The 22,553-nt window shown below is 34.6% G+C and overlaps 1 protein-coding gene and 1 long non-coding RNA gene across 12 annotated transcripts in view; both read right to left on the reverse strand.

The window, feature by feature from the left end:
- Nucleotides 1–22,553, reverse strand: part of NKAIN2 (sodium/potassium transporting ATPase interacting 2) — a gene marked incomplete at its 3' end in the record, with an annotated part of 1,018,208 nt that overhangs the window by 307,307 nt on the left and 688,348 nt on the right. The gene's annotated exons all lie outside the window — the stretch shown is intronic.
- Nucleotides 16,563–22,553, reverse strand: part of LOC309635297 — a 44,383-nt gene continuing 38,392 nt past the window's right edge. Inside the window, exon 3 of the long non-coding RNA XR_014248741.1 lies at nt 16,563–22,503. This is a non-coding gene — a long non-coding RNA (uncharacterized lncRNA). The remainder of the gene's footprint in view (nt 22,504–22,553) is intronic.

Here is a 22,553-nt window from a genome sequence, read left to right on the forward strand (position 1 = left end):
CTCAGGTAATGATTTCTATTTGCATACTCTTTTTCTGTCCAAGAAAGTAGAATGTGATCTCTTTTTCACATTTAGGGGAGGGAGGGAGAGTTGGAGGAAGGTGGTCAAAAGCTACAAACTCCTGTTCATAAGATAAATAAGTACTAGGGATGTACTGTACAACATGATGAGTATAGCAAAAAAAAAAAAAAAAAATGAAAGTAGAATGTGGAGAATCATTAATGCCCCCAAACTTGAAAGCAGAGTATATTTTTAAATGAATTGCAGTATTGGGAATTCTTGGCTTAGAGAGTCTTTCTTTCGTCCATATATATAATGCTATATAAATCTTTCACAGAGCTTTGGATATGATCACAAAGACTCTTAAATCTAACTGAGACCAAGGGTCCTTCCATTTTTTTAATCTTCTTTATCCTCTGGGATCTCAAAGCCTTGTGAAGGGGCACAAAGGTTTTCTTCTGGCTTTAGCTGAGTTGCCCCCTTTTCACCTACAGACAAAACTATCGGTGCTAATAGGTTGGTCTGTGATGAATTCTCTAAAAGATAATATGGTCTTCATTTCAGCCAGAAATACAAGAGGAATCAGATAGCTGAGATAATAATAGGGAAAAGATAATATTAATGTTTTGGTAATTCGATAATTTGTCAACTTTTGAATTTTCTTAAACCCAGAAAGACTATTTAGGATATGGAGCTCTCTAAATTTGTGTTTTTGTTTTTGTCTTTTCTCTTTGCATGGACTACAAGATCCACAATTTCCAATAAGACCTGTTTACAAGTACTAGAGGCATATATAAACCGGTAAAAATAGAAAGCCAAGAGTTCCAAAAGAGTTCAGAAATACAGTGTCTATTGATGACTAGGATTACAAAAATATTGCATTTAAAAGGACATGAAATAATCATCTAATCCTTTTTCTTTTTATGTGAATATTTCACTTAATGACATGGTGAGTTAGTAGACAAGATAGGTATAAATATTGTTACCCTTGTTGCTTATCCAATACCCTTCTAATAACAGTCTGTTTTGGCAGTACTTTAACTGATGCAGAAATTATTTTGAAACCTATATTAATTACTAAAAATGTCCTACATACTACTCACAGCATGTAAAATACCAAGCTCTCTGACAATGAGAATCACTGACATACAGCGAAAAAGAGAATAAGAATAGATAAGATAATCTCAGATATGATAGAAAAATCTTTCCCCAAGAAGACATTCAGATTTTCTTTGATTTTTATCTTGATGAAAAATATATGTTTTCACTATCACAGCACTAATATAACTGTGGTCTATGTGTTTTACAATGTGTATATCTGGTTTCTACCATATTCCAGCCAATATAATTATTCCCTATTCTTGGTCAATATGTTGAGATGCTGTATAAGTTCTGTCATTCAAAACAATTCTACTCCTGCTCTCCTAGGAGAGGCATGTTTTTGAGAATTTGTGATGTGCGACTTTAACAGAAGTAGCCTTAGACTTCCTACTTGCTTTCTTCTTTTGCCTGCTTTTTGTTTTAATTGGTATAATTCAGTAGTAATTTAGTATAACTCATTTAAAGTTGGTAATAACTACTATCAAACAGAATACAAAGTATGTTTAACAAGGAATTCAAAATGTTTTTGTAAAAAGTTTTTTAAAAGCTTCAGGATGAATATTCGCCTATCAAGTTGAGAGTTAGGGCGGTCAATATATAAGAAGTACCTACTGTATGCCAGATCCCTATATGCTTAACTGGGAATAAGGCAACAGTAAATAGAACAGACATAGACCCTACCTTGTGAAACTCACAATCTCTGTGCAGGCCCACAGTTAGCATGTTAAGCTCTCACTAAGCTCTGTACCTCAGTTTTGCTAGGTTTTACAGCATGTTCTTGCTTACATCTGCCCATCCTTTCCTGTCAGGTCCTTTCCTTCACAAATAGTCAAGGGCATTTCTGTACTCTGAAGGCTCTAGGCTGAGAATACAATTCAATCTGTTTGCTTGGCTTCCAGACCCTTCATGCATGGCCCCTGCCAATCTTTCTACATTGTCCCCCTGCTGCACATGACCTGATACAGAGTACTGTCACCTGGCACACTCAATACTGCACGAATGAATAAATGACTTTTTTTGATAACTTTCTCCTACTTCAAACTCTCTTGCCGTTATTCCTCATTTAGGCTTTTTGAAAACAGGAAGGTATATTACCCATCCTGTGTTTCTTAGCTATATATAGTCTCCCTGAACAGCTTATATGGCCACTTGGTTGGGTTGGAGAGAAAATAATACGTGGAAATACACATTTTGAGGATTTCTTATGTGTAGAAATTGAGATGCTCAGTTTCCTTTAGTGTGGGGAGACACCTCTTTAAAGTAGAACAGTGAGGATTTTAAAATTTTTGTCTATTTTTCTTCTTTTTCTAGAAACAAATCTAAAACCATAAAATGTGAATTTTTCCATTACAATTTCATAAAAATTTATTCATTAAAGTTTGCCTGACGTAATTATTAGTTTGATCTGTTTGTTTTATTTTTAACTTTGAGGCTTGGTAGCAATAGGAGAAAGTAAACACCTAGAAGAAACAGTATGCACCATGCAGCAAATACCGAAAATTTTACTTTGCGTGCACTGCGTGTCCTATCTCAAGACAATTACTTTCCCAACATCTTTTGTGTTGTGTTTCAAATCATACTCCTCACTTTTTTTTTTTTACTGAATTCTGGAAAAAAAAGTGCCAGACATTAATATCTCAGCTGGAACAACCAAGACCACATATTATTGAGGTTTCTTATTAAAAGTGGCATTTTCATTAAAATCCCCTTCTTCACTGTGAAAAGCCATGATGATGTATTACCTATTTTGAACAAATGTGCTGCATAAAGTGCCTAGGAGGTAATAACACAGTTTAAGAAAAAAAATTAAATATGATGGCTAGCCAAATGCAATTTACACATTTGTGTTTTTTTGGTGGCAAGTCATATATCTTGTAAAAAGGGATACACCTGAAGCATGAGTAGAGAAAACAAAGTTTGTAATTTTACAAAAATAAAAATACATTAAAAAGGGTTGCACAGGGCTTCCCTGGTGGCGCAGTGGTTAAGAATCCGCCCGCCAGTGCAGGGGACACGGGTTCGAGCCCTGGTCCGGGAAGATCCCACATGCCGTGGAGCAACTAAGCCCGTGCGCCACAACTTCTGAAGCCCTTGTGCCTAGAGCCCGTGCTCCACAACAAGAGAAGCCACCACAATGAGAAGGCTGCGCACCGCACCGAAGAGTAGCCCCCGCTGGCCACAATTAAGAGACACGCGCAGCAACGAAGACACAGTGCAGCCAAAAATAAATAAATAAAATAAATAAATTTTAAAAAAAAGGGTTGCACAAAATCCAGGTATTTCAGAACAAAAAACTCCTAAAGCAAAACCAAATGAGTGTTCAATGATACCCTTTATCTTTTTTCAGATAAGAACCTGTTGCCTTTTACCCTCTTGTCCCCGGGGTGTGAAGTGACTGTCTCTTCCTCCCTCTGACTCCCCCAGGAGTGGCTGGGGCCTTCTGGCTCCAGGGAAGGGGTGGATTTGGATGGACCATGTCACTGTCCTTGAGGGCAGAACTGGGAGCTCAGGTATTGGGTTGAAAACACAATACTGCCGTTTGCAAGCTTTCTGACATTATACAAGTCCTCTCATCTCCTTGTACCTCGCTGCATTCAGCTGTAAAAGAAGACTTTAAGGGATGTGAGTACAAGTCAAAACCCTCATCTTTCCAGTATAACCCACCCATATTCTAGTGTCAATCTATTTTCTCCACATTTCAGTTACAACGGCCACAATCACAACAAAAGGATGGTACACTACCTTTTCCCCAAGCAGCATCCCTAGTTTCCCAGCTCCATAATGTGCTGCCATAACTCCTGCCCCCACCCCACCTCTAAATTCTACTCATTTTTCAAAGTCCAGCTATGAAGCGGCTGTGCTGTGGTGCCTTCTATATCCTCCACATACTGCACTAGGCTGGAAATCATCACAGGCTTTGCAAAATTCTCCCAGTATGCGATCTGTAACTCACTGAAGCACCTATCCTTTTCTACCTTTCAATTCATGCACATGTTTTTACCTCTCTGCTACATTATAGGCTCTCTGAGGGCAGTACCAAAACTTACTCATCTTTATATCCTCCTTGGTACCTATCATAGCCTAGCCTGTAGCAGGAATTTAATGAATGTTTATAGTGTCAATGAATATATTAAAAAAAAGTTATCTCTACTATTTTATTCAGTAGGAAGATAAGAAGATATAAGATCAGAGTTGTGAAAACCTTGGGAAAGTAAAAGTTTTATTAACATGAAAGGGATGATGGCTGGAATACTATACAGGCACATTTGACAAGGGAATAAAAATCCTTGAGGGTTATTCACAACTGACAGAACTCTGAGGTGTGACTTGGCTACTGAAGAAATTCCTGGGTTATAAGTATAGCTTTACGAGAAATTGAGATAACATGATTGGAGAACATTGGAAGAAGTAAAAATGCCAAGGAGCTTTTTCAGAGCTGTCAAGGCATCTTAATTTGTTTTCATGCAGAAAGACTTCTCAAACTGCCACTATCTTGTCTTCTTGTCATAGCAAAGTTTCTATAGATTGTGTGCCAATTCCACTTTCTTGGTAGCTACAAAATTTCACCAAAGTTTGATAAAGCCACTGCTGCAAGCCAACGTGTTAGAGTGTTAGAGTGTTAGAGCCAACGTGTTAGGCTGACTTTGTCCATGGTTTGGCACCATCCCTGGGGGAAAGTCAAAGGAATCAGAGATGGATCCTGAAATGCTGATGCTGAGCCTCTGTTGGGGTCCAAATCAGGGAGAGGTCACAGTCACTCTGCAGAGGCAACATCTCTTGGGATCATTCAAAATTTCACTGAAAGAATTAATGACTAAGTCTGGGACTGCAAAGGATAGGCAACTCAGGCCTTGCTCCTCCAAGTGTGGTCTGCAGACCAGCAACCTTGGCATCATCCTGGGGCTACTTAGCAATGCAGACACCCAGGCCACCATCCATATTTATTCAGTAAGAGTCTGCATTTTAAGAAGATCCTAGGTGATTCATATTCGCATTAGACTTTGAGAGGCACTGCTCTAAGGCAGGGGATGGCCAAGAAAAAACAAAACAAGACAAAAGTTTTTGTACCTCATTGTGATTATAAAAAATTTTTAAATTATAGAAGCAAAATTTCCCATTCAATTTATCTAATGAACATATTTTTAACATAATACTCTTCAAAACTAAAGAAAATAAAGCTGTATTATTAAGATGGAAATGAAGGGGGAAATAAACACCTAACCTAAGATATTGCTTGTGATAATAAATGGACTTCATTTCCTTTCCAAAATGTCATCTGAATACGGCATTGCTGAAAATATATAAGTACTTGCTCAGAACACCCCAAATTAGTCATTATGCATGCTGCTTGCCTGGTCCTTAATAGTCAATTATAGTTAGTAGGCATTTATTATACATCATCATAAAGCAGAGAATTAACCAATGAATATAGAATATTAATTCCATTGCAATTATATAGAAATATTTAAAATCCTAAGTACAGTATTTTTCATAATATTAGTAAGAACAACATGGCTTTAGAAAAGTATCCATATAATGAGTTCCCTACTTTCCTATTTTACCAATGCTAATACCTGTTTCTATTTTTTCTGAAGAAAGCTTAAAATGGATTGCAAAATCAGGTTTTTCCTCAATCAAAGCAACACTCATAAACATAAACATGTACCCACTTAAAATATACAAAAGACTTTTTGATGACAATCAAATGACTTTTATGTACTCACACTGTGTTGTTTGGAGTTCAGTTCAAAATTAAATATATTTTGGCCTCAATTATATTTCAACCTAAGTGAAGTTCACTAGTCACTTCAATATTGTCATTATTTTAGGTATATATATATATGTATATATATAATAAATATAAATAATAATAAATATATAATAAAATAAAATATAAAAATATATTTATACCTACATATTGTAGTTTTTCAAATTGCATGTATGGTATTCTCTCATTAAATATATTAAGTTCATGAAATCCTTATTAAAAGATCACAGGTTTAATAAAAGCCAAACATTTTGATTTTAAAATGCAGTGTAAGATTTTTTTTAAAAAAATTAGAATCTTATTGTACTTGAAATATTGCTACTTATATTTAAAGGTGTTTGTGAATATTCTTTTGTATGTGTGTGTGTGTGTGTGAGAATATTCTTGTGTGTTTGAATGAGTATATCTAAAAAAGATCCAATCTTAGTGCTAATACAAAGGGAGCATATTTATTTAGCGAGTGACATGTGCCAGGCACTATGCAAAGCTTTAAGAATCCAAAGACAGTATGACAGTGTTCCTTTTCTCAAGGAGTTCAGTTTTGTAGGAAAGAAAGACAGCTAAATCAATGCAATACTATGCATTCTGCATTATGATAGAGGTTTTGGAATAGGCATATCCATGATGGAGTTTGCTGTCTAAGGATTGGTCTAGAGAAATCAGAAAAGTTGTCTTGTTTACATTTTCTAGAAGCAAAGCCTGTGACAGATATTCCTGAGAAAGTGATTTTTAGAGAGAACGTTCTCAGGGAAAGGGGAATGGAGAAAGGAGAATAGGAGGGGGATAGCTACGTATGGATGTTGTCTCATATGAAGAAAAGTTGCAGCCTGGTCTCACAGGAGGCCCTCACATTGGTTCCCACTGAAGCAAGGGGTTCTGTCAACCAGTCATTCGTTGTGGGCTACGAGGGAAGGTGGGAGGTGCTGGCAAGTTTCTCTCCAGGAGGATTGACAGGACTGGTAATGTTGGAGTTTATCGGGGGGGAAAAAAGAAGACACATCAGCATAGGAGATAGTATAAGGTGAAGATGCAGAAATATGAAATAATGGTCCCTATATGTAATGATCAAGGGATTTTCCAAAAGCACAGGGAAAAGATTGTTCCAACTGACAATTAGCTATTAACTATAGAAATTAGTTCATGTAATGTTAGCAGGCTAAACCCAGAGGACATACTTCCTGATCATTATCAGTCAATTATAGGACAGCACGTCTATACAATTTGGATGTTTAAGACAAAACTTATTTCAATTTATATTACTCTGAATCCACAGGAGTATTTCTCAAATGAGATAATGCTTGAAGTATATTTCTTCTTCTTATCATTTCTATAATGCAGAAATAACTCTATGACATTTCTATAGGTTAAAGTTGTCATATTCCCTGACTTATTTAATTCATCTGAAGCCTTAATACGTGCCAAGCATTATTGCTAAATATGCTTCTGTGTGTTTCTGATTTAGTTCATTATACTTTAACAAAGCCCCACTGTAATAAAATAATGTGTGATTGATTCAATTCTCCCTCAAATATTCTCAATAATAATAATAATAGCTAATATGTTATGCATGTACTTACTGTGTGGTAGGCATAGTACTAAATCCTTTACAGTTATTTTCTAATTTAATCACTATAATAACCCTATAAATAGGTACCATAATTAACACCATTTTACTGATGAAGAAATGGGCTCACAGAGGTCAGTGACTTGTCTGAACTCATCTACCTGGTGTGCAAGTCTGTCTGTTGACCACCATGGTGTACTGTTGACAAGAAACCAGAAGGACTAAATTTCAGGAATTAACCAAGGCAAAAATTTTCAGTATGTTCATTTTTATCCAAGTTGATCTGGCTGGAAGTTTCATGTTATATTTGACATATATGTGTATAATAAAAAATATTTCTTAAATTATTTGAATCTGGCACCTATGAAATAAGGCTATTTTACATTAAAATACCACATAGGATGTAAGGACACCCTATTGTAAAGATCAAAGGAATTATATACAGTAAATTAGTTAAAAATCTAGGATATAGACAAAAACATAGTACCAAGACATGTGAACATATTACTTACCAATTAAAATTATCAACCTAGTCCTCAGAAATCTAATAACTCTAATGAACCTATTCTTTTAGAGATAATACCTACTGCACAGTTGTGTGAAGATCATAAAAAAAATATTAAAGTATTCTGTAACCTATAAATGTCAGTAACAGGTTAGCTATTACAATCAAATCGAAAGGGTTTCCTTTTACTTTATTCTCTTATATTTTTACTGATGTGAATCTTATTCTTTTTTAATCATTTATTGTTATTGGCTTCCATGGTCCCCAGACACCATGACTGTCGCCCCTACTTCTCTATTGCAAATTTCATCTACATTCTAGAGGACTTTCTCAGACAAATGTGAGCATGTCCTTATGCAGATGCTACTCTTTTGTTTCTGTTCTTTAAAGTAATATTTTAAGTTTACTGGTTACAACCAATCGAAATAGTCAAATCGTTTTGATTTTCATATGTTGTCACTCATCTCAGTTACAAACTTTATTACTTGCATGTTTTGGAATTGAGAACATACTCTGTCATATCAACTTATCTAGTAATTTACAAATTTTAAATTTGTTAGTATTGTTGAACATTCTCTTCAAAGATGGTTACAGGCTAGGCATAAATCATTAACCACACCTGTGATTATTCCTTCAGGATACATTACTAGCTATGGAAGTACAAGGTTAAAAAATGGTACAAAAACTTTTAAGGCCCTTGATTTATATTTCCAAATTGCTTTAAAAAAAACTGTGCCCTGTGCTATACAGTAGGTCCTTATTAGTTATCTATTTTATATATAGTAGTGTGTATATGTGAATCTTAGTCTCCTAATTTATCCTGAAACTCACACAACATTGTAAATCAACTTCAATAAAAAAAAATAAATGAATAAAAAAAAAAAAAAGATTGTGCCCATCTACACTCCAAATGTAGTACATGATAGTGCCTTTCTCACTGAATTCTTAACAACATTTCATAGCATTTATTTTCTGAAGTGCTAAGATATCTGTCTTATCAATTAGAGAACTGAAATTCATAAAAATTAAACTATTGTTCAATGAATAAATTAGTAGAAGATTTGAAAACAAAACATAGAATTCAGGGTTAAAGTACAGCACAATACAGCACAGCTCAAGTTCTTGAGACATGCTAATGAGTTCTAATGCCTTCTCTACCATTTACTGGCATGTGACTCTGATCTCCTCACCTGTAAAATGGACATAACAGTAACTCTTTATAAGTTATTTTTGGAAATGAATGGATAACACGTGTGTAGCATTTATCTAGTGCTTGCCTCACTAATGAGGGCTCATCATTTTCTGAAAATTGATATTTACTTCCTCTGAAGATATTAATTTCAAGGAATTTTAACCTAAATGTTGCAGTCAGAAATTTCTAAATATAGAAAATTATGTATTGCAATTTGACATATACCTCATGATAATAAGAGAAAAATAAGTTAAGTTGCTCTAAAATAAATGAGCTCTTTCTAGAAAGTATCTTCCCTCCTAGAGCTTAAGTTAAAAATTAGAAATGATCTTCAGGACTTAGAAAACATCATCAATTTTGAATAATACAGCAATTAGACAAAATGGTCTCTAGCTCTTTGTTCTCATTTACAGGAAGATAAATATAAGAACAATGTTTTTCCTAATGGTACTGAACTGCATTCTCTTTTACTAAATACTGTCAATTTCCATGCACAGGGATTATAAAGTAGAAGATATTCTAAGTGAGATTTTCAAACTAATTAGCCTCCTGTCTGACATAGTCAATGACAAGAAAAATAAATAGTACATCACAATTTATTTAAACTCACATGACTGAAATTAATGATATTACTGTTTGCTGTTTTACCACATAGGAGAAAAACATACAGAGCCACATAGTTCCACTACTGAACATTTGGTTATTTATATTTAAATACAATTTTTTTCACATTTTAAACTATTAGCTATTAATGTGATAACAAGGAAACAGTGAACCATGGGCAAGGATTATTAAAATAACAAATCTATGACTCTATATATTCTTCTTCCTTTGAGAGAAATTCCACAATCCCTTGCCACATGCACATAACTCCATTTAGAAACTACTCATTGGGCCTCACTCTTTTCATTGATGATGTTGACATATCAACTCATAGTCTACTGGGAACTGACCTGTTTTCTTTCTTGTTTTGTTTTGCTTTTGCTTTTTTCCAGGATGCTCCAAGAAACTTGACTGACACACAAACACTGTAGCTGATTTTTTTTTTTTTTAACAACTAATATTATGTATTTGAAGTTCTACTGGGTCAACGTATAGCTAGGGCCAAGTAACAATCTAACCTTGGCCTTAAGAGTTATGTTGTCAAATCCAGCTCTTGTATGATTATAACACTAAATATAGTTTTAAAAAGTGAAATGCAAAGACAATAAGGTCATGCAAGATCTGACCTGTGCTCCACTTGGTATCTCTCATAGACAAAGAGGATCAGGAACACAGTACGGTAATTATCACAGTGATGATTATTCTTTATCATGATTAAAAAATGTGAATATGTTGTAAATATATTTGGTGACTTCTCCATCCATATTTTTTTCAATACCTTGAGTGACTTAGACAAGGCATCAGTGGTGAAGTCAGAAACTAGAACTTGAACATGATAATTTGAGGTCCTAATTTTCTTAAAAGTAAAAGTGGTTGTGGAAGGTATAAATGATATGACATGATATGACTGTTCAATTCCCACTACTGAGATGTTTAACCCATACAAGGAAGTTTTCCAGGAACTTAAAAGTGAAAAATAAGGTTTAGAGTTTATAAATCATAATATCTGAAGAAAACAAATCTCATTTCTTTCCTCAATTTTTTATTCGTTCAATAAATATTTATTGAGACCCTACTTTGTGCTGTGTACTATGCTAGGCACTTACAGTCTTGGAATAAATTAAAGTACCAACTTCAAAGAACTTATTGTCTATATATTGATTACAATATATGACAAGTGCTATCAGATGTTACAAACAATTGAAATAAAAGAGAGGAGAAAATAATTAATCCCTCTCCATATTTTTATTAACAATCATCTCCTTCCAACTCCAATTACCATGCCCAGAGGAAAACAGTACATACCTAAAAATAATCCATGAAAAATTGTCCCAGCACAACACAAATTTTATGAAAACCATAATGGAGTAATCATCAAAAAAAGCTAATTTTATTATATTGCTTCCAGGGTTCAGAGTTGTTTCTCAGAATCTGTACCATCCCATGAAATCAAACTAGTAATCTCTCTCCATCTGCCTATAATCTTAAAATGAGATTGGAAGGAAATGAAAAGGCATGCAGGTATGCTTATTTGAGGCAAATATTTTTATCCCACATTGTGCTCTGCTTTCAAATTTAACAACCAGTTAACAAAGATGCATTAAATGGTAATTGCTTACATCAGAGATTTGTGATGGACATACCTGGAAAATGTATAGCTAATCCCAAGTAGCTTTATTTTCCCTTTGAAAATTTATAAGTGACATGGTTGATAGTGCTGTTTGATTTTTTTTATTCTACTGTGGTTTCTGTTCTGAGCAGATAATATGATTACAGAAACAAAGTATAAATATCTCATATTGCCTGGATAAGGTTATAGCTTAATTTAATTATAGTAATTTACAGCCCCATTGCACAAGGGTGTTAAAAAATGTGCTGCTTGCAATGGGCAGTAGGTTGACACAAACTAACAATGTACATTAAACTAAACTACCTCATTAAATTTTAGGATGTCATTATTCCTTGTCTTATTATTATTCTAAATACAGTATTGTGGCTTCTATGACTCATTCAGAGCAGTTCATGACAGAATTAATTTTGATGCATGCTGCATTAGTCATACTTTTCTTTCAATTTAAGTGATGTACAATGTCACATATAGGGTTGTCAAGTTACTTAAGGAAATTTCCAGTGTATTAGCTGACATTGTCATTAACATCAAGACTATAAACAAACATTACTCTGAATAACTCTAGGAAGATAGGAAAACAAAATCATGTGAAAGGTGTTACAGTGCAAAGGAGAGAGAACTGGACTTAGTAAGAGATCTTATGTTGGCACATTCTTAATTTCCTCTGTAACCTTGGGCAAGTCCACTTTCTGGGGCTAAATTCTTTTGGAGCAGATATTCTCTGAGCTCTCTCTTAGTCTTAACACTCCAAAACACCAGGAAGGCATTATAAACACCTTGCAAAAGCAACCTTCTGGGGCTTCCCTGGTGGCGCAGTGGTTGAGAGTCTGCCTGCTAATGCAGGGGACACGGGTTCGAGCCCTGGTTTGGGAAGATCCCACATGCCGCGGAGCAACTAGGCCCGTGAGCCACAACTACTGAGCCTGCGCGTCTGGAGCCTGTGCTCCGCAACAAGAGAGGCCGCGATAGTGAGAGCCCCGCGCACCGCGATGAAGAGTGGCCCCCACTTGCCGCAACTGGAGAAAGCCCTAGCACAGAAACGAAGACCCAACATAGCAATCAATCAATCAATCAATCAATCTTTAAAAAAAAAAAAAAAAGCAACCTTCTGTTTGCTTCTAAACATGAAATAGAAACATAAAGGTAAGAAGAGCCTTATCTCCAATATACAAGGATACTGCTTTTTCTCTTTTATAAGAAGGTATGTTAAATCTCTAACAATTACTGCTGTGAGTGTTGGAAAATGAGCAAATCCAACTGTTCAAATAGATATTCCTCATGGATTTGCCACATGGTCTGCAATTCTCATATTAGTCACTATGTTGAAATCCCTTGTTAAAAGGTCACGTAATTTGGGAAGATTAATATATTAAAATTCTTAGTAAATTAAACTGGTAGAATTTTAAGAGTGGGCATATTTGCATAGTTTAGAAATTAACTAAAAGGAGGATTTTCTTGTGCCAAATGGCTGTCTCCATAATCAGATAAAGGCTACTCTAATAAGGTTGGAACCTCATCTTCTTCCATGGTATTTTGTTTTTTGTACATTGAAGGGACCTTGGTAAATAAGAAGACTATCAGCTTCTAGAGTAGAGACCCTGAATGAACAGAATCATTGGAAGCAGAACATCTAAATATATCAAGAATGTAAGTGAGAAATTTAGACACCTCTGGGCACATGGGCAAATAATACTGTTTATGAATGGGAATGGATATTTATTTTCTATGATGATTTGTTTCACCAAATACTTTAGCATAAACTCCTTAAATTCCCAAGTTATGAGACACACTGCTTGAAAGTTACTTGGAGGGGCCCAGTAAACCTCCTTGTGGTTCCTTTGATTCGAGTCTTGAGCAGACTTTATGCATAACCTACCAAAGACTTATCTATAACCTCGGGAAAACATACATTTAAACCCCTATCTTAGCTTAAATTATTTTTTTTTTTAGTTTTATATATATTGTTTTCAACTATGATTTATAGACAATACAAAAACATTATATTTATGGATAATGTTGAACCTTGATAACATCCAAAAGCATGTAACCAGCATGTAACTTAATTCACATAATTTTGCAGTGTGGAATTAGCTTAAATTATTGATAGATTACCATAGTAGTCAGAACTAAGATTTGTGAAGAAACACACAGAGGATAAAAAAATTGTAGATTCAGATGGTGGGCAAAGCAAGAGTCGGACTTGAAGGTCATATCCATCCAATGAGGTCTCCCAGTTGGTTCTCTGAAGAACTAAGAAATAGTGTGAAGAAGATGGGTATATGGGGAAATAGGAAAGGTGATGAAACTAAAAATAAACTTTCTTTTTTCAAATTCTATAAAGGACTGGTCCTCAAATCCCTGCAAAAAATGTTTACTGATTATAGTAATAAAAAGCATCAAAAATTCCTAGAATGTTAGACAATATTAAGAATGGACCACACTCAACCTATAGATTTAAGGCTCATATCATTCAATTGCCTAGCTTTTAAAAATGTTATTTTAATATAAAGCAGTAGAGAGAATTAGTAAAGCCAAGATCAATATCCAAATATACAGGAAAAGAGCAAATAAATGTGAAAAAATTCTTACTAAAAACAAACAAAATGAGATACATTGCACACATTCAAAATAAAAGAGTAAGAGGGTTTTTTTCAGTATTTCCCTATTTGAGGCATTTATCCACTTCCCACTTCTATTTTTACTTTATAAACTATCCTTTTTATTATACCAAATATTTCACAAATGAGTCCCTATGAAATCCTGCTGTTGTGACATTCCGATGTTGAGGAGACAAACTTCATATTTCTTTCAGCTGACTAGCAAAAGAGTTTTGGGAAATATTCAGTGCACTCCCTGTGTTTCAATCTATTTCATTTTGTTTGAAGTCCCTACTGTCTTATTACTCTCTATTCCTTATAACATGTAAAGGATGAGTGAGAAAAGCCCTGGGTGAAGAGCTAACATCAAGAATGAAAATGGAAACTCAGCAATCTTTAGAGTCAGCTTGTCAAAGATGAAGGTGGGTCAGACACAATAACTAAGACAAAACTCCTCCACTCAGCTTTATGAAAGAAATCCACACGTCTAATACTTAGAGTCAGAGTTATCATTCAGGTGACTATACCTCTTATGGGTCTTCATAGCATCAACCTATTTGCCTGTACAACTCATAGTATACCGGATCATAAAGAAGGAGCTTTGACATTGACTTGAAGGTATGGTTTTGCCCAAATGCCTCACTCTATAGATGGGGATTTGAGTTGCTGACCTGCTCACAGGCGGGGCTTTATTAGAGGAGGGCTCAGGCAGAAGCAAATAGAGATCACAGGATGGGGAGGTCACCTGAGGGAACCCCAAGAAAGCATAACCAGCTGTCATTACTCTGATGTACTCAGTAGGAGATGTAACACTTAGAAGAAATAAAATGTATAGCACCAAGCCAAAGAAGCTTTTATTCTTTATAATACATGAGTGTCCTCAAATCTCTTCAGGATGGTATGGTAAATTCTCTTTGGTTGAGAAGTATAAGGGGGAGGAGGAGGAGGAGGAGGAGGGGGAGGGGGAGGAGGAGGAGGAGGAGGAGGAGGAGGAGGAGGAGGAGGAGGGGGAGGGGGAGGGGGAGGGGGAGGGGGAGGGGGAGGAGGAGGAGGAGGAGGAGGAGGAGGACGGAGTCTGCTCACACTATTTATGACTTGTTGGTGTAATGGAGAATGGAACCTGGTATGAGGCAGTGGTTCTCAAACTTTAGAAAGCATCTGAACCACTAGGAGGGCTGATTAAACATAGATTTCTGATTCACTAGATCAAAAGTAGAGCCTGAGAATGTGTATTTCTAACGAGTTTCCAAGCGATGCTGCTGCTGGTCTGGGGATCATCCTTTGGGAGTTATTGGTATAGGGCATAGCAAGAACCAGAGTGAGAACAGCTTAATGTCTAGCAGAGCCATTTTTGATGCCCAGCTCAAGGCATGAGTAATGGTTGAAATCCAGTCCTGAGCCACGGGACTGGCTTGTGTTAGCCAGGAGGAATAGGCATCCTTTGATAATGTTCTTGTTCAGAAGGAGCTCCTTTTTTTTTAAATGTGCACTAGGTGCTTTCTATGCTGCCAGGAGTCTTGCTGAAGACAATATAAGCTATCTTGTTTAGGGAATTTTTATATGCTGGGCACCTTGCTAGAACACACACAGAGCACATGTTCACATGTATGTATATATTCATGTATACTTGTGTATTCATAGACACATCTATGTATATTTATTCATACATGTATGCATGCACATATGTATTTATGTATGTGTACTCTTATCTCTGTAAAACCCTGCCTTGGAGGATTTTTGTACATACGTATATGTGTGTGTGCATGTATGTACAGGCATACCTCAAAGATATTGAGAGTTCAATTCCTGACTATTGCAATAAAGTGAATATCACAATAAAGTAAGTCACACACATTTTTTGATTTTCCAGTGCATATAAAAGTTATGTTTAACCATTGACAAAATGAAAAGACAACCAACTGAATGGAAGAAAATATTTGCAAATGATATGACCAATAAGGCATTTATATCCATAATATATAAACACGTCATACAACTTAATATAAGAAAACAAAAACATAGGAAGACCTGAATAGACATTTTTCCAAAGAAGACATACAGATGGCCAACAGGTATATGAAAAGATGCTCAACATTGCTAATCATCAGAGAAATGCAAATCAAAACCACAATGAGATGTCACCTCATACCTGTCAGAATGGCTATCGTCCAAAAGACCACAAATAACAAATGTTGGTGAGGATGTAAGAAAAGGGAACCCTAGTATATTGTTGGTGGGAATGTAAATTGGTGCAGCCACTATGGAAAACAGTATGGAGGTTCCTCAGAAAACGAAAAACAGAACAAATATATGATCCAGCAATCCCACTCCTGGGTATATAGACAAAGAAAATGAAAACACTAATTCAAAAAAGTACATGCACTCAATGTTCACAGCAGCATTATTTACAACACCCAAGATATGGAAGCAACGTAAGTGTCCATCAGCTGATGAATGGGTAAAGAAGATGTGGTATATATCAATGGAATACTACTGAGCCATAAAAAACAATGAAATTCTGACATGTGCAAAAACATGAATGAACCTAGAGGGCATTATAAGTCAGACAGAGAAAGACAATACTGTATGTTATTACTTATATTTTGATTTAAAATATAAGTAATTTAAAAAACAAATTAAAAAAAATCAAATATAACAAAACAGAAACAGACTCACAGATATAGAGAACAAACTAGTGGTTACCAGCGGGAACAGGGAAGGGAGAGGGGAAAGAGAGGGATAGGAGAAAAGAGGGTACAAACTACTATGTAAAAAATAAATAAGCTACAAGGATATATTGTACAGCACAGGGAAACATAGACATTATTTTATAATAACTTTAAATGAAGTATAATCTATAAAAATATTGCATCACTGTGCTGTACACTTGAAACCAATAGAATACTGTGGATCAACTATATGTCAAAAAAAATAAAAGCTATGTTTACATGTACTGTATTCTATTAAGTGTAAAATAGCATTAAGTTTAAAGGGGGTACATACCTTAATTAAAAAGTACTTTACTGCTAAAAAATGCTAACCATCATCTGACAGTGCAGAGTTGTCACAAACTTTCAATTTGTAAAAACTGCAGTTTCTGTGAAGCACAGTAAAGTGAAGCACAATACAACAAGGTATGCCTGTTATCTGTTATCTCACAAAAACCTGCTTTGGAGGTTTTATACTCTATTTTACAAATACAGGAAATGAAAGTTTGGAGTCAGACATTAAATTGCCATAGTTGTCCAGCCAGTAAAAGAAAGCGATGGAATTCTGACCCAAGTCTTTGACTGCCACAAAATCTTTTTTCTTACTAGCATCTAAGGTGTTGCTACCAGATATTTATAATTTGTCTTTTCCAGTTCCCTAGGGAGTTGGAAGCCCAGAAATTCTGGTGAAGGATAAAGACAACAATAATAAAAAAACACTAATTACCTGGCCTTCTGATTATAGTAGAGAATGATTTAGGAACAGACTTGTGATCCTGCATCACTCAAGAGTTTTAGGGTTTAGCCAGTTACATATGTAAGTTCCCTCTTGAATTTGGTTGGTTGACTTTTCTCCTTGAGTAAGCTTGGACCTATCTGTATTCCATAAATGTAATTAAGTAAAAAGAGTCCATTTGATTTCTGCTTCAAAATATAAATTTATACAATCCATGGTACTTAGAATAAACTTGGTTTAGAAACAGAGACAAAAATATCATAGATGAAAGAAGCCCTTAAAATAATCTCAATTCATGGTTCCTGAACTGTGAGTTCATGAAACCAATGGGTCCCAAGGGTCCCACAAAGTGGCTTCAAGGACACACAGAATCTTGTTGAAATGAAAATATTTTTGAATATGTGGATTTTTATGAATAGCTATTGCACAGCTGCTATCATTTTCTCAGAGTTGGCCATGATCTAATGATTTCAGAAACATGCATCAGTCCAACTACCTCTTTAAAAAAAGAAAAGGAAATGTACCCAGAGATGTCACTCAGTTAGCAAGTACACTTATGCCCAGTGTTTCTAAACTAGTGCTCTTGACATACCCTATGTTGACTTCCAATCTAAAATTGTTGTAGCCTATGCTAAGCTCTTGGGCTGTTTAAGATTTCAGAGCAAAATGCTGGGAAATTATATGAAGTTTTCACCACTATTTTGTTTTTTTAAAATATGGCTGTTGATTATAAAATATTAAAAAGCCATCTTATCTAATTTTAGTTGATTTATGTAAAAATATTTAATAAAATCATTTATTTATAATACTGCTTGTTATAGTTTTGCTACTGTACACCGTTTTCATTTCCTTGGAGATTCTAAGATATCAAGATTCTCATGTGGTTTCCACTTCTGTCCTTACATAGATTTAAAATCCAATTTTATGAACTATGATGGAATATAAAATGTATATTCTTATTCATAGTTTATCTTATTATTCATATTTACTTATTCTCCTTTCTCTATTGCATGACATTTTTTCTAGTCCTGAGTACAGACTAAACAGTTTCCTTTTTTTTCTAGGTCTGAATTAGGAAGTCAAAAGTTGAAAATACATTTACCTTCATTTAAATTGGAAATATGAGTGCTAAGAGATATAAGTCTTAATGCTCAGAGTTGGAAAGATAAGCAGTAGTGCTATTCTCACCCTATTTTCTGACTTGATTTGCTCTATTACCTGTACTTACTGTTTTGTGACTCAATTCCCACATTTCTTGGATGTGATTATCTCTTAGTGAAATGCATGGCACATAGATGCAAAACATATTTTCTTTCATTTTACTCTTTCATGGCTGTGGCATATGAAGTGATGTTGGCAAAAATAAAATTCACATGTTCAGAACTTGACAGATTCACTGGAATAGAAGCATTTTACAATAATGCAGTTATGATTTATGCTTTGTTAGTATCATTGGTATTACCGTTTGTATACTGCATTTCTTATAAAGTGTAGCTGATTACTATTGTTATTAGCAAAAATTTTTCAACATAATAATATAAAGGGAAATTGCTGCCATACAAAACTATTTGATCATATACCTCCCACACATATTTTCAACAGAATCAAATATTATATCAAAATTGTGCATCTTCTTTGGTAATTATGAATCACAGAAGCCGATTAATTTTCTTAAACACACTTACAAAATGAAATCAGTTCTGTGATGGCAACTGTTACTTTCCCCTAGGCTTTGCTTAAATAGAGTGTTAAAGAAAAAGATCCTCTTAAAGATTCCACCTGTCAAAACGTAAAACTCCCAGGAGTTCAGTAGTCCACACAAACACCAAGTGAAGACAGAGAATGTGATTCGTGTGGCCTACACTTTGGTTTAGTTCATGTTTGTGTTTTCAAAGGCAGTTGGACATACTTTTAAAAATTTAACATTTTAGACATCATATCATTATTAAAAAATAAAGGAAGTATATTGCACACTTTAGAAATACATGGAACCAAAACTGTTTTTAGATCCAAAAAGAAATCATTTAAACTAAAGTCTATTATGAGATGTCAACCATAATCAGTTTCAATTAGGCTCCCAAAGGATGTTAGAGTGGCTCAGTCCTTGAAGGAATCGCTAGAGTTAAAGATCTGTCTGCACGCTCATTATAAGTCTAATTTTTGAAAGGTTTATAACTCAGCCAGTTTAATTTGCTTTGGGAAGTAACTTGGCACTCTGCTTTCTCACCCAGATACAGTTTTGAGGGTTTAAAATATATATATATAAATTGCTTTGGCTTTTCAGTGATGTGACCTTTTCTTCATTATTGTCCCCCTAACAAACATTTTTAGACATTTTTTTCCTAATCATTCCCCATAAAATTTTAATCCCATTGATATCCTTATATCTGTATATGTACTAAGGCCCTCTGGAAGGCCTCAAACACTCAAAATAGCTAACTTACTTTTTTATCTTCCCTCAATAAACCAATTTTTGCTCTCTTGAGAGAAAACTGCACCAGCACTGAGAACATGCATGATCTACAGAAACACTACAGGTCTCTTGGGATCCACAGATTTCAAGATTTCTCTATTAATGAATATGTAAAGGAACTTCTCAGAGTAAATTATATAAGAATGAAGTTCAGTTATGATCTGCTTTGATATAAAATAACCTGGTAGTAAGAACCTTTAAAAATAATGCTTCATTAAATCTTTGAAATAGGAAACACTTCTGTCCCTAAATTTCAATAATGATAAAAGTCTGTATCAAAGATTTGGAAAATAGAATTTAGAACAACTGATTTATTAGCAGCTGATTAAGATAATACTATCACAGATTAATGTGAATTGCAATTTTTATTTGATAATGGCAGATGTGATTGAACTACTCCTAAACAGACTTTTACAAAATGATATATAGTACTAATTATTTTGTAGAGGATAAAAATATCTGTGTTTATACAATGAAACAATTTTAGAGCTGGAAAAGATCTCCTAGTCCATTCTTCCCCGATTCTTTTACAACGATGTAGAGTCTGAGACCCAAGGGTATTATCAGAGTCATATTACGCCAGCTCAAGGCTGGGAATAAGATTTTCTTCTTCACAAGCCAGAGTACTTGTCATAACTCTTATGATAACGTCTTTCCTTTGGAGTGACTCATTGCACAAAAATTTGGTATCTCTAACTTTCCAGGAAATAAATCACTAATAAACAGGTTTCTTCTAAGTGTCCAGTGTCAAATCCAATAAGAGTTTACAAGCATCTGTGAACCTTCCTTGGGTTGCACAGTCTCTTCTTTGACGTGTATAAGTCTTATATTAATTGATCATTTATAAGGGAATTTAAAGCTTCCTTCTTCTTGTTTGATTCCCTAAAGTTGCTACGTTTCAGAAATTTGTTATTGAGAACCATTTCACACACTATAAAGCAATTTCAGAAATTATAGTTTTCTATTAACACATCAATAATAATAAGTGGAGTAATGTCAAAGAAATTTTAAGAATAAAAATATCTCTAGAGACAATTTTGCAAGGCAAATTCAAGTGGAGGAACTTAAGGTCCTATTTCTAGTAAAGCTGATGGTAATGATGACGATGATGATGATGATACCTCAACATCTTGGAAGTAAAACAAGTTGCATTTTTAGTTAGAAAATACTACAAATTCTAATAATCATCAAGAAAAGTAAATGTGTAAGCTGAAAGGTCAGACACTGGCATATATCTTAACAATATCTGCTCCTTTATGTCTCACATACTCTTTTCTTTTCACACACTGTAAGCTTTTTCTAATGTACTTGCAAACCTACAAACCTAGGCCTGAACGGGCTGTAAGAGTAGCTGATGTTGAACTTTATAGTTTTTTCTCTTTATAGCGGGTGAGTAGTAAGTTGTAGCTGGCAGTAAGCTACCTGCTCATTAAATATTTTAAGCCCTGAAATGAAAAACCTCTCAATATGCTGTGCAGACTTTCCAAAAAACAAACGAGCAAACAAACAAAAAAACTTCATTACTACACTTACACTGATTTGGCATTTAACAAGGTATCAGCAAAGTTTATGCACTGTAATGAACAAAAAAGCAAGTGACCTCAAAAGGTGAGAGATGGTGCCAAATTCTGAACTGCATCCAAAATAAGAGCGTCTTTTCCTCTGTAATCTGGTTAATGCAGAATGCATTGGTGTCTCAGCATTTTACAGCTGTGATTCCATCTAAGGAGAGGAATGCTTGCTCTTATGTTTTTTCCATTGTTTGTTTTTTTTGTTTTTTAATGTTTTTTCTAATTGGGTTTAGTACCTTTATCTGAATTCAATCTGCTACTGGTTTTTCTTTTTGTTTGTCTTTCTTTCTTTAAAAAAAACAAAACTGCATATTAGTATCCCTTTACATGCCTGAATTGGAAAAAAAAAAATTAACAGTAGTTATAATTTCTCCATAAAGCTCTCAAATTGTATTCTACTACAGACTCTCAAACAAACAAACCAAAAGAAGGAAAAGTACCATTTAAGAAAACTTGCTGCTTTGAGATTTTCTTTTTTAATTTCTTTCCATATATTTTTGAGCAAATAAGTGATTCAATAATAAACTTAAAAATGTAAAGCTTTTAATTTTTAACCCTCTTCCATGTCATAATTTTTGGCACTGACAGAATTCTTTCTGCCACATCACTGTGTAAAGGGCTGCATTGGGGGTGTACGTTGGCTGAGACAATATGGCCGGGCAAGCTCAATGAGCTGACTCAGTCCATCCCATAGATTGTTAGGTTACCATTTGAATTCTTAAAATAAACCTTTTATTTTATAAGAGTTTTAAATTTACAAAAGGTTTGTGAAGATAGTAGAAAGACAGTTCCGGTATGCTTCACAACCTGTTCCCTTATTATTAACATCTTACATTGGTATGGTACCTTTGTCACAACTACTAAATACATATCAATACATTATTATTAACCAATATCCATACTTTATTCAGAGATCCTTAGTGTTTACATAATATCCTTTTCCTGTTCCAGGATCCTATCCAAGGGACCACATTACATTTAATGTGGAGTCATCATATTGCCCTATATTCCTCTAGACTATGACAGTTTCTTATACTTTCCTTGCTTTTGATGACCTTGACATTTTTGAGGAATAGTGGTCAGACAATTTGCAGCTTTTGATGAC

This window comes from Balaenoptera borealis (assembly GCF_965194805.1).
Source record: "Balaenoptera borealis genome assembly, chromosome: 9".
NCBI classification, from domain to species: Eukaryota; Metazoa; Chordata; class Mammalia; order Artiodactyla; family Balaenopteridae; genus Balaenoptera; species Balaenoptera borealis.